At 37.2% G+C, this 14,624-nt stretch overlaps 1 long non-coding RNA gene across 1 annotated transcript; it reads left to right on the top strand.

Annotated features, from left to right (window-relative positions):
• The first annotated feature begins 234 nt into the window (after nucleotides 1-234).
• Nucleotides 235-2,266, top strand: LOC149630993 (uncharacterized). Its single transcript, XR_016374019.1, has 2 exons — nucleotides 235-1,683; nucleotides 1,758-2,266. It is a non-coding gene; the product is annotated as an uncharacterized LOC149630993 (long non-coding RNA).
• The last annotated feature ends 12,358 nt before the right edge of the window (nucleotides 2,267-14,624 follow it).

Here is a 14,624-nt window from a genome sequence, read left to right as displayed (position 1 = left end):
TCTTGGTTAAACTGACTTATGTTAATAGACCACTTCGACATGGAAAGACACGGGGGTAAAACTTTGCCTTCCATCTCGCTCGAGTGAGTCGAGTCGATGGAAAGATCATAAATAGAGCAGAGACGGCGAGGGGTGAACCCCCCCCCCTCCTATATGTCCCGATACTAAGGATTGCCATCTCTTTTTTACGTAAAAAGGGTCTATAGCAGCGGTACGACAGACAGTGGTCAAACGGTTCTGCCATGGCGTTTCTATGGTTCGCAAGCAGTAGGGGCGTGCATGATATTCGTAATTTTTTGATTTTCTTTGTTGTAATTGTTAACTTAAGCGTGGTCGTAGCCTGAAAATTATGACTTGGTTATTTTGAAAAATAGCCTGCGTTCACCGAGTCGCGTGATCTACGACGCTGTGGCTCGACTCTGCCACTTAGTCTGTATATCTTCAGGAACAAGGATAATGCATTAACGGTTTTGAAAGGAATATGGGATTTTTAAACTTGTCGCTGCGAATCTTCCTATAGTAAATGTTGTATTTCTAGTAGCCCCAGAGACTTCTGGTAGCACTCTTTATGCATTTGGTAGAACAGTTTTATAGAAATTGAAATGGTAGAAGATATTTATAAAATAAGATTTGTTCGAATATTTAAACTTCAATTTGGTCGAATTATTTCGTAGTTGTCCTATTTCAAGGCGAGGAATGCTCTCAAAAACAACTACTATTTGCTGACGAATACCTTAAAAAGTAATTCACACAGAATTCTCGAGCAGCTTAACGCGTAATTGAGTGGGCTATTGCCTTGGTGACGAGGCCAGCGAAAGACAAGGCATGAGAATGGCACAAGGCGTACTTCAATCAAGGGGGTATACAACTATACATCCTCCTTGTTCGTATCGGGCGCAGCAGAAGCTAAAGCAGACTACCCTAAATCGTTTTGTCATTGTTACGTGTAGTTACTAGTTATAAGGTATTTTTCCACACGAAAACTCTTAAAAGTGATAATAAATGTAGTTATAAAATGTTTTCGGGGAATGGAATTGTGCTCGAAAACCCGAGATAAGTAAATTTTTCAAATTATTGAGAGGGAAAAAATTTACTACCAGTAAAGTAAGTTTATTCAATGGAATAGGGTGATGGAACATACTTTCTTAAGCACGTAAGTTTTAATTTAAAAAAAAGTTTCAATATCTGCGCATTCAGTCAAGTGATTAACCTTGTTCTTATCGATACTTTGTAGGTCTTGGTTAAATCCAAGACGCGTTTTGATTAATATCTGTTACTTCGGTCTTAATTTTTATTAATTTTGCGTACATGTGGTGGTAAATTTATTTCAGTGCTCATTCCCGCATGCTGCAGAAAAGGAAATAGTTTGTCATTCAATAGACTGAGAGCTAGTAGCTAAGGGGACGTCACATCAATATTTTTAATCTTAATTTGAGCTGATGAAGTAAGATATACGAGGGTGTGATGTCATGACAAAGATTTTAGTTTGACTATTTGTGATGAACCCAGACCAGAATATACCAGTTGCTTTCAGGCAAATTTTGAACCCCATTTCCAATGTCATTGTGTCAACAACATCTTATTCAGAACGGATATTTCTCTTAACCTTTACACAAGATTCAACATATAGAATACCATCTTTTGTGGTGCTCTAACTTTAACCTAATTTAAGAAAATAAAATGGTAATTTTTTTTGTTAAAAATGACGTGATTAAATAAGACAACTAGCAATAATTTGGCAATATAATATTTTGTAGTATTTTGGAAAAGATGGCAATTTCATAATAATTTGATATACAATAACAGGAATACATTTAGCCATTCAGTTTTAATGCAAAGGGCCCCTCCTTTGGCGCGTCTTAAAAAGATTTTCTCTTCTGTATAGTGTGGTAGTTTGGCATATTTTATTTTTAGCTATGTCCTTAAGTACAATCTTAATTGGATTTAGCCATTGGGATAGATGATAAATGATTAGCCACCATACTAGGGTAGTCTGGCAATGGAACTGTGCTTAGATTTATCATTGAATATAGGAAATACCAGGACCAACAAATTATTTACTAGTATTTATGAAACTAATGGTAACTATTTTACCTTTGATAAATAAAGTCAAATGAGAGTTACAGTAGTTTATTGATGACAAAAGTTAGGGTTAATAATATTATTTATTTTATATAATAGTTAAAATATAAATTGTAATTTTTTAAAGTTATGGCTGTTCAGTAATTACTTAAAAGTCATTAAAACAATAAATTGCTTTAAGAATATTTTGGTTAAACTTTTTGTCAAGGTTTAAACACGCATGATTATTTTATTGGAATGTGCTAAAGATTTATTTTAAAAACACATTTGGATTGATAATTGTTATGTTTATTTATAGCACGCAATTTGGAATTGAATTTCCCTGGTTGTTATTTATTTATGGTATTCATTATAATTATTTTCCAGTAAATAAAAATTTTGTTTATCACGTTTAAAGCTAATAGTTGCGTATTTTTTAAAGGGTTTCATTCATAACTTTATAAGGAAAATTATTTTGGACACCAGAAAGGCTTTTGAGGATAATTAGTGATTGTGTCCTAACTGGCAAAAAATAGACCTTAACAAGGAAAAGCTATGAATAACTATAATTAAATTTAACTGAATCTAAAATGTAAGTTTCACTATGAATACATGAGAGGGATTAAAAAATGTTCAAAGACAGTCATACGTGAAGGTTGGACTTAAAAAGTGTGAAAAGTTCAACATTAACGTTAGAGCACCAATAATCATTTTGTTAATCTCTCAAGTGAATAATTCAATGATGAAAAAATATTTATACACATTTAATACTAGGACTGTAAAATTGAGAATATATAATAGCCAGAAAAATAGTAAGCATGGGTTTTAATGTTAAATTATTTTAGGTATAAAAAAGGGAAGGGGGAGTTTGTTAAAATACTGCTAATATACTTAAAGATGCTTTTTAAAAAGGGTAGTGATTTGTTGGTGTAGAATCTGCAGTTTAGCTCAGAGAGTTAATGAAGCGCCTTGTATTTCGTTAGTGACATCTTCAATCCAGTTGATTTATTTTTTTTCTATATTTAATACTATTGAACTAAGATGGCGTTAGTGGTTAATGTCGTTAAGTGGTAGCTTTTTTTACTGGTTCCATCGCGCTTGGTTTTGTTTTATTGATGTAGAGTCTGCAGTTTAGTTCACAGTTAATGAGAAGCCTTGTGTTTCACTATTAAACTAAGATGGCGTTAGTGGTTAATGTCAATAATCGGTAGGTTTTTTACCAGCTCCATCGCGCGTGATTTTGTTTTGTTAATGTAGAATCTGCAATTTAGTTCAGAGAGTTAATGATGTGCCTTGTGTTTGGTAGCGACATCTCCAGTCCATTTTATTTTTTTTATATTTATTACGTTTGAACTCAGATAGCATTACTGCTTAACGTCATTAATTGGCAGCTTTATTTTACTAATTCCATCGAGCTTGTTTTGTTTGGCAAACGTCCGTAAAATAACGTTCATAAGGCGTTTCGATGGAAATTTAAATTGAACTCCAAGGTTAATCACAGTTGGGTTTTTTAGAGTTACGAGTGAAGTACTTGAGGTTTAATCGGGTAGTGAAGGAGGGGGGATTTGGGGTATTTCACCACCCGCGGACACGGGGTAGTCAGTTCCTGTAGGGTAGGCATGCTGACAAGTCCCTTATTCCCTCAAAACTTTGTCGCCCAGAAGCTTGGCTTACAGGAGTGCGCCCAAACTCCCAACATAGTGAAGTACATAATTTTAGTAACAAACCATTGCTGTTCTAAATTTTAATAACGTTGAAGCAACTTTTGTTCAAAAAAGTTTTTTTTAGCGAATTCATATCTGTTAGGAACTTCTATTGTGTTGATGAACTTGAAGGCAAGGCTTGCCAAGCCTTTATATAATTATGCAGGGAAACCAAATAATTGACATGTATTGTTTGGCTTGACGTTCTATAGACACTCGCTCAACCAATACGAAGGTTATTTCTTTGATATCTTTGCTGTTTTTAATCCAAAGTCGCTCTCATTCTTTGAAAACGCCAGTCTAAAGTGTCTGTTATTTCGGCATAGAAGTTGAATATTTATATTTCTTGATCTGTCTATCGAAGTCTTGTGGTGTTGTTTTTTATAATGATGATGTTCATATTTTTTAGCTGTGTAGTTTTAACCTTTTATTATACTGGTAAAGGCTATGATGAATTATCTTTCTGTCGAAGCTTAGCAGCTGGCACGTGTTGATACAATACGCTTATAATTGTACGAAAAGTCTTTAAATTGCATGTTTCAAAGTTGAAAATATGAACTGCTTGTAGCATTTATGTCGAAATAATTTTATTCTTCGTTATATTAGTTATCTAAATGGCGGAGGGGGAGGAGGCAAAGGAAACTTTACCATTTACTGGCTATTATATGTTCATTTAAATATGAGATTTTGAGGGTCAATTTTTTTAAATTTTGTCAGGCAACTCTTAGCTTTAAGTTTGGAAACAGTGCTGCTAGAACATGACAATTATTGTTTTGCGCGTGGGTTACCAAAGGGACAATGAAAAGGTTATAAAATTTTGAAGAAAAAAAATTATTCCAGAAGGCTTTGCAAATTCTACACCTGTTGGTTTTACTCAATGCCACCCATCGCTCAGACTACTCCAGCTGGTGAGAAACACAAAGAGAATATGCAAAACTTCCTGGAATATTAATTGTAAAAAAAATCTTTTAGTTATTTTATTTACAAGGGTAATGTAATATATATATATATTTTGGTAACCGCAATTGGGGAAATAATTCTCAAACTTTATAAAAACAAATTCTCCAACAATAGTAGGATATTAGTTAGTGGGACAAATTAATAAGTTCATATGGCTATTAAGTAGTTTAAAAATAAATTTTTGTAAGTGCTATTAGATTGGGTCGGGTACACATTATTGATAAGTTATACAAAGAAAAGGTTATATTAATAAATAATATTTAAACATAAAATCTTCGCTACAGGGGTTGAAATTAAAACAGTATAATATTAAATTAAATTAATTTAGTTTATAAAATCTCGTGGATTTTTTTTGAACGGTTTGAAATTGTTAATGCAAAAAAAATTATAAGCGTCTTTATGTTTAAAAAAATATAGCGCGCTTAAAAGAGAAAAATGGTAGTTGCGAAATTGATATTTAGAGAACTCTTCGAATATATTAATTTTAATCAATATTTATTTAAAATTTGAATAAGAGTGTTTTAATCTCAGCCCAAAAAAACTGTTCAATGTTAACTAAAAGGATGCGTTTGTGTCAAGACTTTCACCAGCTTATTAAAGATTATTATTTAATCACATGGCATTACCAACAGGGGCTACGTTTTTAACTTGTTTTTACATGAAATACCATTGGGGCAAGAATAATACAGTGTACTAAAATTACTTCATTGGAAAATTCTAAAGTTAATGCAACAATCATCATCCTTTTTCATAACAATAGCATGGCCCTACAATCCTCCCTACAGTTATTATAGTCTGGGCAACATCAAAATTTATCTCGAACCATTGTAAACCTTTAACTTGCTCGAGAATTAACAATTTTACCCAATCATAAAATACTTTAAAGGGAATATGAAACTATTAGTATATCTTTGACAGATATGATGCTCCTTTCTGGTACGAATATTGAAATTTTAGGCTTTACCCGGGGTAAATTTGATATGGATTCTTCAAGCGCGTTAGATTCCCTTTAATGTGTCTGGACTCTTTCCAAGAGCAGAACAGTGACGTCAGTCAAGTTACTGACGAATCTCTCCCTTTTTCTGATCATTGTATCACTGACCTCGTACCAGCCGTTGTCTTTTCTCACAAAGTTCACATAATGTCCCTCGGCTAACGATTGACCTTTATGAATAATCACTCCTTTAGTTTTAAAAAGCATCTTGCTCAAAGTGACATTTTGATTTTCAAAACTTGATATTTTGGTCGAAATCTTAATTGGACGACCATCTTTGTAATCGCCACGGAGAAGACACAAAAATACGTACTTCCCGCTGGATATCAATACATCACGCTCTTGTATTTTTGGGTTGTTACAAAATACGCATGGCATCTCTGTCAATCTCATTCTTTTTTCTAGAGATTTCCAATCAATTTTATCTCGGTTTTCTAGTGGAAGATTGAAAATGTTGCTTTCAACAATATTTTCCGAATTTTGTTCAACTTGACATTTGGGGCATTTGGTAACATTTCGCGACTTTGACCAAAAAAGATCTTTTAGAGCCTTAGAGTAATCGCCTTCCATTTCTTGGCTTAGTGTCGTCAAGAGTACCATCAAAAATTCACTGGCGTCTTGTTGAACGTTTTGCGTAAAATGATTTCCGACAGCCATTCTCAGTTCCAACCCTTTACGACTGAAACTACCTTGAGAACTCTCTATGTCGTTTATCGTGTTTTGGAGGCAACGTAAAACTGGTTTTTCAATGAATGACCCATTGTAAGATTTAACCAATTCTCTTAACTCCGGCACTAATAAGAGCAGTTGCAAAACGCTATTAGAGTAGCACGTTACTTGATCATCGTTAGCTAAACCCTTCAAGGGCAAACTATCCAAACTCTGTTGGGCTTTCCTTTTCTTCTTCGGTGTTTCTTCACATCTCTCTTCCTCGCCTTCTAAAAGGCTTTTAGATAGTGTAGGCGCACTTCTTTTCCCACCTCGACTTTCTTTCGACTCCGTTATTTCCAAAAGAGGCAGATCTGGCCTATATTTTTTGCGAAGCCTGTTATACTCCATAATGGCTCGTCCATCCGCCTTAATTTTAGTCGGATAGAACTGTAATAGATGGAGTCCGGCCAAGGACGTCACTCTCGATAAAGCCACATACGCCATGCCCGTTCCGAATAAATTCGAACCCAAATCCATAATGGCGCATTTTAAACTCATGCCTTGGCTTTTGTGTATCGTAATAGCGTACGCCAGGATGACGGGAAACTGGGAGCGTTTAACGTAAATGTTTGCCATGAGCAAAAATTTGACGCAAATTTTCTCAACTAAAAAGTCAGTGTTAGCGTCGTCGTTATTCGGTTCGCGATCTACTCTTAGAAAAATCCCAGTAACGTTTCCATGTTCGTCCTTCTTGAACCCAGTTACGAAACCCATCGTACCATTTACAACGCCTTTTTCAAAACTGATATTCCTTCTGACCATTATTCGGCAGCCAACGCAAAGAACTAACTCGCTCTCCAAACCGCCTGTTTTGGACGGTTCGTTTTGTAGCCCTTGCAGTCTCCTGAGAATGTTTTTATTCATTTTTCTGCCATAGTCAGCGAGTCTATCCTGACAAGGAATGACTTCAACTTTCTCGCCGTTTTTTCGCAGCATATCAAAGTTGAATTTTACGCACATGGCTAATTTAGGCATCAAACAAATTGGGTGAAAACCTTCATTGGACAGCTTGGTGAAAAGCTCCATAGCCACCTCGATGTTTTTTCCTCTAGCAACCAATCTAGTTCCTAAGGTTGCAACATCAGCTTCGGAAATATTTCCAATTCTAACTCTGCTTAGAATGTCGCCGTAACTTTGGTCGTTGGCTTGTCTAACATTTTGCGTTAGTTCATCGTATTTAAAAAACTTCCAAAGATCACTTCCTCCGATGCAATTGAATCTAAGTCTGGCTTCTTCGGAAGTGATTTTGATAAACGCGGGATTTCCTTGAACCGGAGGCAATTGGAAAAAGTCTCCCAAAACAAGAATAAATACAACTCCACCAAATGGTTGGTTCATTTCCCAAAATTCGTTCAGCCTCAAGTGAACGTGAGTCAGTAAAACCGATGAGACCATAGAAATTTCATCAATAATTAACAGTTTTAAATTACCCAAAGTTTCTTTCATAATGCTTATATTCTCAGAACTCAGGGAATGGTATTCGGCGATACGCCCATGATCTACCGGCAACATTAGTAATCTGTGTAACGTTACGCCATTAACATTCAACGCTGCCAAACCCGTTGGCGCGGCAATGGCCACGCTAGCAGGATTTTGAAAGAGTCGCCTTACAGCGCTGGCGAGAGTTTCGATAAGAAACGATTTGCCAGTTCCACCAGGTCCCGACACAAAAAGGCACTTGTTTCTAGATTTTTCTCCCTCTTGGGAGAAGTGATTCATGATCTGATCATAAATTCTCTTTTGATCCGAGTTTAGTGACGCCACATTGTCAACATCAGTCTCGCAATTCATTTCCATGGCAGCTTCCACATCAGCCATCGCGTGTTCGGTTTCGATAACAATTTCTTTCCCTTGCAGCGCATTTTCATCGTCCTCACTTTCTGCCTCCGAAATTATAGTTTCTGGCTCTTTCGCCTTTTTAGAAGCCTCCCGTTTCTTTTGAACTTCTTTGGAAACCGAGAGTTTGTCGTGATATTCTCTCATGTCCTTCAACACCGAAAGCGAGTTTTCGAAAGCATCGGCGTATGTTTCAAAATCGCCCAATAGCTCATTTTCGTCACGCCACGGTTTGAAGAGGATCAATAGAGCGTGACAATACTGTTCTTTCTCCTCTATCGGATCGTGAATGTAGTGCTCCACTATGTAGGGCTTAATTCTCTTTCTCATGAAACCCAAATTGTTTTTCAACTCGATTACATTCGCATTTTTCTCGACACCATCAGAGTGCTTCGCGTAATCGTAAAACTGACCAAATTCCCGCAAACTAATATTTTCCAAGCTGTCGGGACGATTCGGATACTTGTCGTCGACGAACCCTTTTTGGCAAGTGTCCTTGCTTTCGGGGTCAGTTTCCCTCAAACGAGCGAGTTCCTTGTAACCTTTCAAAATTCTCGATCGGTTTTCTTTCAAGTTAGTGTTTATAAATTTAGTGCTGTCAGACTTGTTGTAAAGGTCTTGGCCCAGCATCATATCGAGAGCTTCATAAATTCCTATTTGCTTGCACGTCAAAGATTTCAATCTATAGGCAAATAATTTTTTGGACAAACTTTCGTTGCCTAACTCGGCAAAAGTTTGATCCATGTCAGCCCGGTCTCCCTTTATCACGTAAGCCGTAACATAGTTTGCCACTATTTCCGATTTGTCAGCGATAAATTGCAAATCCATGTTGGCTTTGGAAGCCAATAGTAGCGTGGGATTATAATCATTTATTAAATCTTCGTGCTGTTTTCTCGGCAAGTCGTACAGCCGTTTCTGCACCTTTTTCATCTTACGGTGACGAGTAACTGATCTAACGGCATTCATAGTCGCTACGTTTGTAACGTTACGAGGGAAACCGTAACGACACACTCTCGATCCTTTTTTAGAATTTTTCACCTTCTTGTAACAACTGGAGGTGCATTTGTGAAATTGAAATTTTTTTACGAGCCGGTGCAATTCTGGACTTATCGATGCGCTTGGCATCGAACACGTGACGTGTTTTTGCACGTAATCCAAAATAGTCTCGGCCGAAGAAGTTCCAATCTTTGGAGCGTCCTTGGCCCACAAAAGCATGTGAAAGTGAGGTAAACCACGAGATTGGTATTCAACCCGCCAAAAATGATGTTCTATCATGCCAAGAACTGGATTCTGCTTACACAAGACAAAGTTGTTTAGCAGCGACCTCACTTTGTTGTGAAAGTGCAAATTTACGCTAAGCGGATCCAAATTCAACAATTCAGCCACCGTCATCGACTCTACTCCTGGAACGTCTGAATTCACTTTTCTCAAGTGATCGTGCAGTTCCATATCATCGTACTCGGCCGGATTAAAAGTTAAAAGCCAGGTGGGAGGACCAAATTCCCGAATCATCGCTAAAACGTTTCTAAGAACTTTATACCAGTAGTCCTTAGTTCCTCGAATATGACCCAAGAAAGTAGCTAAATTACTCTCAAGTTCTTTATCGCCAGATTCAACGCGACTGAGCAAATTTTCAACCCCAATAGGCATGGGTTTTTTTACACGAAGAACGTAGTTCAAACTGCTAGAAATCGCTTTCATTTCGCATTCTTGATAAGAATGGAACAAATACGCGTAATCTCGTCTAAAAATTGGACTCTTGTTCAAAAGACGGGATAAACGATACTCGGTTTCCGTTATTTTCCCAAATGGTCTATCATCGTGCTTGCCAAAGCGACCCTTAGGGAACAAATGAACAAAGCTCATGTATTCCAAGTTTTTGTCCCAAGTGCTAAACTGGCTCGGCTTCGACGCGCTTCATTTGGTAAGCGCCAAGTAAATCTTTCGGTGGTTGAACGTTCACTGGATGAATAGAGTAATGATCGTACAGATCATTGGCTTCACCCTCGGATAGTTTTCGCAACAAAGCCTCGGGCTGTGTTAGAATTTTGTAAGCGTCGCCGGGGGCAAGGCTAGACTGATTTCCATCCTGCTCCTGCATGTTCGAAGCGTTTTGGTCACCTTGGACGTCGTGACTACTATCCGCTGGTCCTTCTGTTGGAAGCGCAGCGGAAGCACGTGTCAACGCATCAGATCCATCATTAATTAACGCAAGTGGATCTGTTACGCTCAGTAATTCTTCGGGAGTCAATGAATTTTCATTTCCATCAATTTCTTGCGTGCCACAAATATATTCCTCATTCATTGTCGAAATGTCAATGTCTTTGTAAAAAGGATTAATTTTTTTAGCACACTGAATGCTTTCAACACTTTTTCGAGGCAAACAACCTGCTGCCAAACTTTTTTGTCCGCAGTGGGAACGCCATTTACCAAGATATGCAGTTCGTGATTTGTGGGCAACGTCTTAGGAATCATCTTCAAATTTTTCTCCACGGGAATTGGAAGATAAATTACTCTTCCTTTTAAAGCTTTAACCGTGCCAAACTGCATGTTGGAGTTGGTTTTGGTGCCTAACCGCACCACAGTGTGGAAGGCCTTCACAAGCTGAATTAAAACTTTCTCAAACATGTTTAAACTGGTGACATCTGGTGGAGGATTGTCAACCGCCAAGTTGTTCAGAAAACATCTAATGGGAACTTTACCCTTTCCCAAATCCGTGGCGCAGTAGCGACATAGAAGCATGTCCGCTTCTCTCGTGTCGGAATTATTCATTATCCAACCAGCTCTTAAAATCAGATAGGCCTCGTTCTCAAAAACAGCTCTGTTTACCAGTTTTTCTACTGCTCTTAAATCAGATTTTTTCAGTAATCTTAAACAGCAGTCGCAGGGCGTGTCGTGAAACTCGTTGGTGTTTAGCATTGCCCGAGCGAATTGATTCTCGTAAAGACTCAAGATTTCACTTTCATCGAGACTCGGCCGAGGAGCGTTAACGCTTCCTGTAGGAGCATCGTTTTGTTCCTTATTCAAATTTTTTCCACGTGTGACAAGGATTTTTCTCAATTCCGCCATGAATTTTGTCAGAGACTCGTAATCACCACTTTCAATTTCAGTTGAAATTTTAGTTAACGCGTTGAGCAACGCTTTGACGCGATAAATATTATTCAGAATAGTTCTAATTCCCGAATAATGAGGAGCGAGTTCAGCTAAAGCACGCAAATGACTTTGGCACTCTTCGCTATCAGCGCAGTAAGCAGTGTGTCCTAGGAACGGAACTATTCTCACCACTAATTCGTCCCCATCTGATGGTATAGACAAATTTGATTTTTTGCAAAATTCTTTTCTTAATTCGCAAAGGTCCAAATCAGACTCAAAAATTTTAGTCAAAGATTTTTCATTCGCATTGGCAACTGTGTTTACGAAAGCTAGTACTTTTGCAATGGCTCGAGTTCGAACATTACAAATATCACTGCATTCCCAGTATACAGTTTTGTTTCGGCTTTCAATAAACCCCCTTCATTGATCACAAAATTTGCTTTCGGATTCTTCTCTTCAGTTTCAACAATGTTAAAAAGATTCGTAACAACTCCGGACTCATTAACTTGTAAAACTCGTTCTACGTTACTAGTCTCGTTATTGTTTTTCATGTCAACAGAATTTCCCATTTCATCAACAAACAATTCTTTAGTCGAACTTGTAGCACGGTCTTTCAGAACTTTTCGTACACGACCATCAGAATCCAATTTAAAAATTTTGCCATAATGTGACTCATCGTCATTTTTCAATATTTTACCATTATTTCCAATCAGATAATAGGTAGTTTCATAAAAATAGGCCTCTTTCAGGCTACTGTGAAGCCTTTTTCCACCCACAACTTCTGCCAAATTGTCAGGATCAATGGACCCAATTTCTTTGATTTTCTCGGCAAAATCCTTAAATTCACTAACAACGGTCGTTAGTTGGGTGTGGTAAGCCGAATACAATTGCCTTTTTAAATGCAATATTTTACCAGCTAGCACTTGGCATTTTAGCTTGTGGGAGATAAACTTCATGCGTTTGTCAAGAGACTTTGACGCCGCCAGTCTTTCAGTTAGACGTTTGACTAGAAATCTTTTATAGGTTTCAGCTATAAACTTTTTGTTTCTCGTTTTGAAAATCCCCGCATTAAGGAGTTTTTTCGCAAAGACAAATTTATCCCGTTTATTTGGTTTTGTATTTTTTGAACGCAAATTAGCAGCTCCACCTGGCGGCGAAGTTCTCTTCGTTTTTTTCCCTCTCTCAAGTAGAGATTTACGCTCCACATAGTTTTTTGCATTATTTCTCTTAAAGAACCCCTTGTTTTTAAGATAGTACCGTTTACACTTGAGTTTGTTTGTTTGATCACGTTTCAATGATTTACTCTGAACTTGCAATTTTAGCTTGGCTTCCGCTCTTCTTTTTTGCGTTAGTAAACGCTTATTTACTTTCTTTCGTTTTTCTCGAGAAAACATTTCAATTATTCAAAAATGAGTGGAACTTTTGTACTGTATTTGTTATACGAACACACAGAACGCCTTTGTGCTGTTGTATTTGAAAGGTACACAGAGATCCTGTTGAAATTGCTAAGGTACACACAGATCCTGTTGAAATTGCTAAGGTACACACAGATCCTGTTGAAATTGCTAAGGTACACACAGATCCTGTTGAAATTGCTAAGGTACACGCAGATCCTTTTGTATTTGCAAAGGTACACGCAGATCCTTTTGTATTTGCAAAGGTACACGCAGATCCTTTTGTATTTGCAAAGGTACACGCAGATCCCGTTGGATTTACAAATGTACACACAGATCCCGTTGGATTTGCAAAGGTACACGCAGATCCTGTTGAATTTACAAAGGTACACGCAGATCCTGTTGAATTTACAAAGGTACACGCAGATCCTGTTGAATTTACAAAGGTACACGCAGATCCTGTTGAATTTACAAAGGTACACACAGATCCCGTTGGATTTGCAAAGGTACACACAGATCCTGTTGAATTTACAAAGGTACACACAGATCCCGTTGGATTTGCAAAGGTACACACAGATCCTTATTTATTTGCAAAGGCACACAGATTCGTTAAATAAAATTGGAATATATATATATATATATAAATGAAAGAATAATGAGAACATACACTTTAAAAAGTAGGCTTAACGTGATTTTAAAAAATGAATAAGGAAATCGAAATTAAAACAAAATAACAATGTGTTAATTAAAATTAATTAGAAATGAAAGCAATAATTAGTCTTGTGGTAGAATATTTACCTTTGGGAATCAAGATTCTAAAAATCTCAAGAAAGTGGCGTCAAAATAGAAAGTTAGGCCTTTTAAGAGTAAAACCAAAGTTTACCAAACTGAAAGACCATAGACATAAAAGACTGAAAGGCTAGCAGGAAATTTTGTGATTATGGCAGCGCTGCTAGGCCTATAGGTTAGTAAAAAATATTGTATAGGTTTAGGCAGGGCGGCCAGCTTGTATTTCGTTCGTACGCCGTAGAACTTGATAACAAGTTGGCCGTATCTTTGGCCACAGCCCACTCGGTCACGCAAGTTGCACGCGCTTGCGTGATCGAGTGGGCTGTGCTTTGGCCAAACCGTTAACCGTCAAATTTAAACTTTGGAGGATCGAAAAACTCAAGTAAGTTTCATGAACAATTTAGCAATAATTTGTAATTTCACATATCTTTTTTTAAACTAAGGCATATATTTAACAACTCGATATTAAATTATATGACCAAGTTTAAGAAATCGAGTGTGAGCAAACTAATCGACGTTAATTTGTTAAGTTTATTAAATTTATTGTTAACTGGCCTAGGCTTAGAAAAATGGAAGGATTGACAGGTGCCACATTTAACGGCAACGTTACGCTAAACTTCAACAATTATGGTCGAGGTGGTCGCGGTGGGCGTCGTGGACGCGGTGGACGGAATCCGCGGTCAAAAAATGCGGGAAAACCGTATGAAAGGCGTTGTTACGAGTGTCGGAAGCCGGGCCATATAGCTCGTGATTGCCCTAATATTAAAGGTAGAAAAAACATCATCAGGTTGTGCTAGTTAGTCGGTTGTATAGTAGTGGCCAATTTTTCAATAATTGTTTTCTATACAAAGATTTTATTTGTATAAAGAGGCATACCTAGAGTTAATTAGGAAGGGCATCGTTTAGGACAAACTTTTTTTCAGTGGAAGCCAAGAAATTAGGCACTTTATAAATAGGGTGATAGGACTAAAGTACATATTAGCGATTTTAGGTCGAAAATGTAACTTGTACGACATTAAATCACAAGGAAAACCACATAAATAGGTTATTATTAGAGTGCTTTATGAATGACCCCTTTCAGTA

The sequence above is a fragment of the Phalangium opilio genome, unplaced genomic scaffold, assembly GCF_054372755.1.
Source record: "Phalangium opilio isolate 3A_F unplaced genomic scaffold, DU_Popi_V2 ptg000101l_1, whole genome shotgun sequence".
Taxonomy (NCBI): Eukaryota; Metazoa; Arthropoda; class Arachnida; order Opiliones; family Phalangiidae; genus Phalangium; species Phalangium opilio.
The sequence above is the reverse complement of the archived record's forward strand: the minus strand, read 5'-3'. Positions and strand labels throughout refer to the sequence as shown.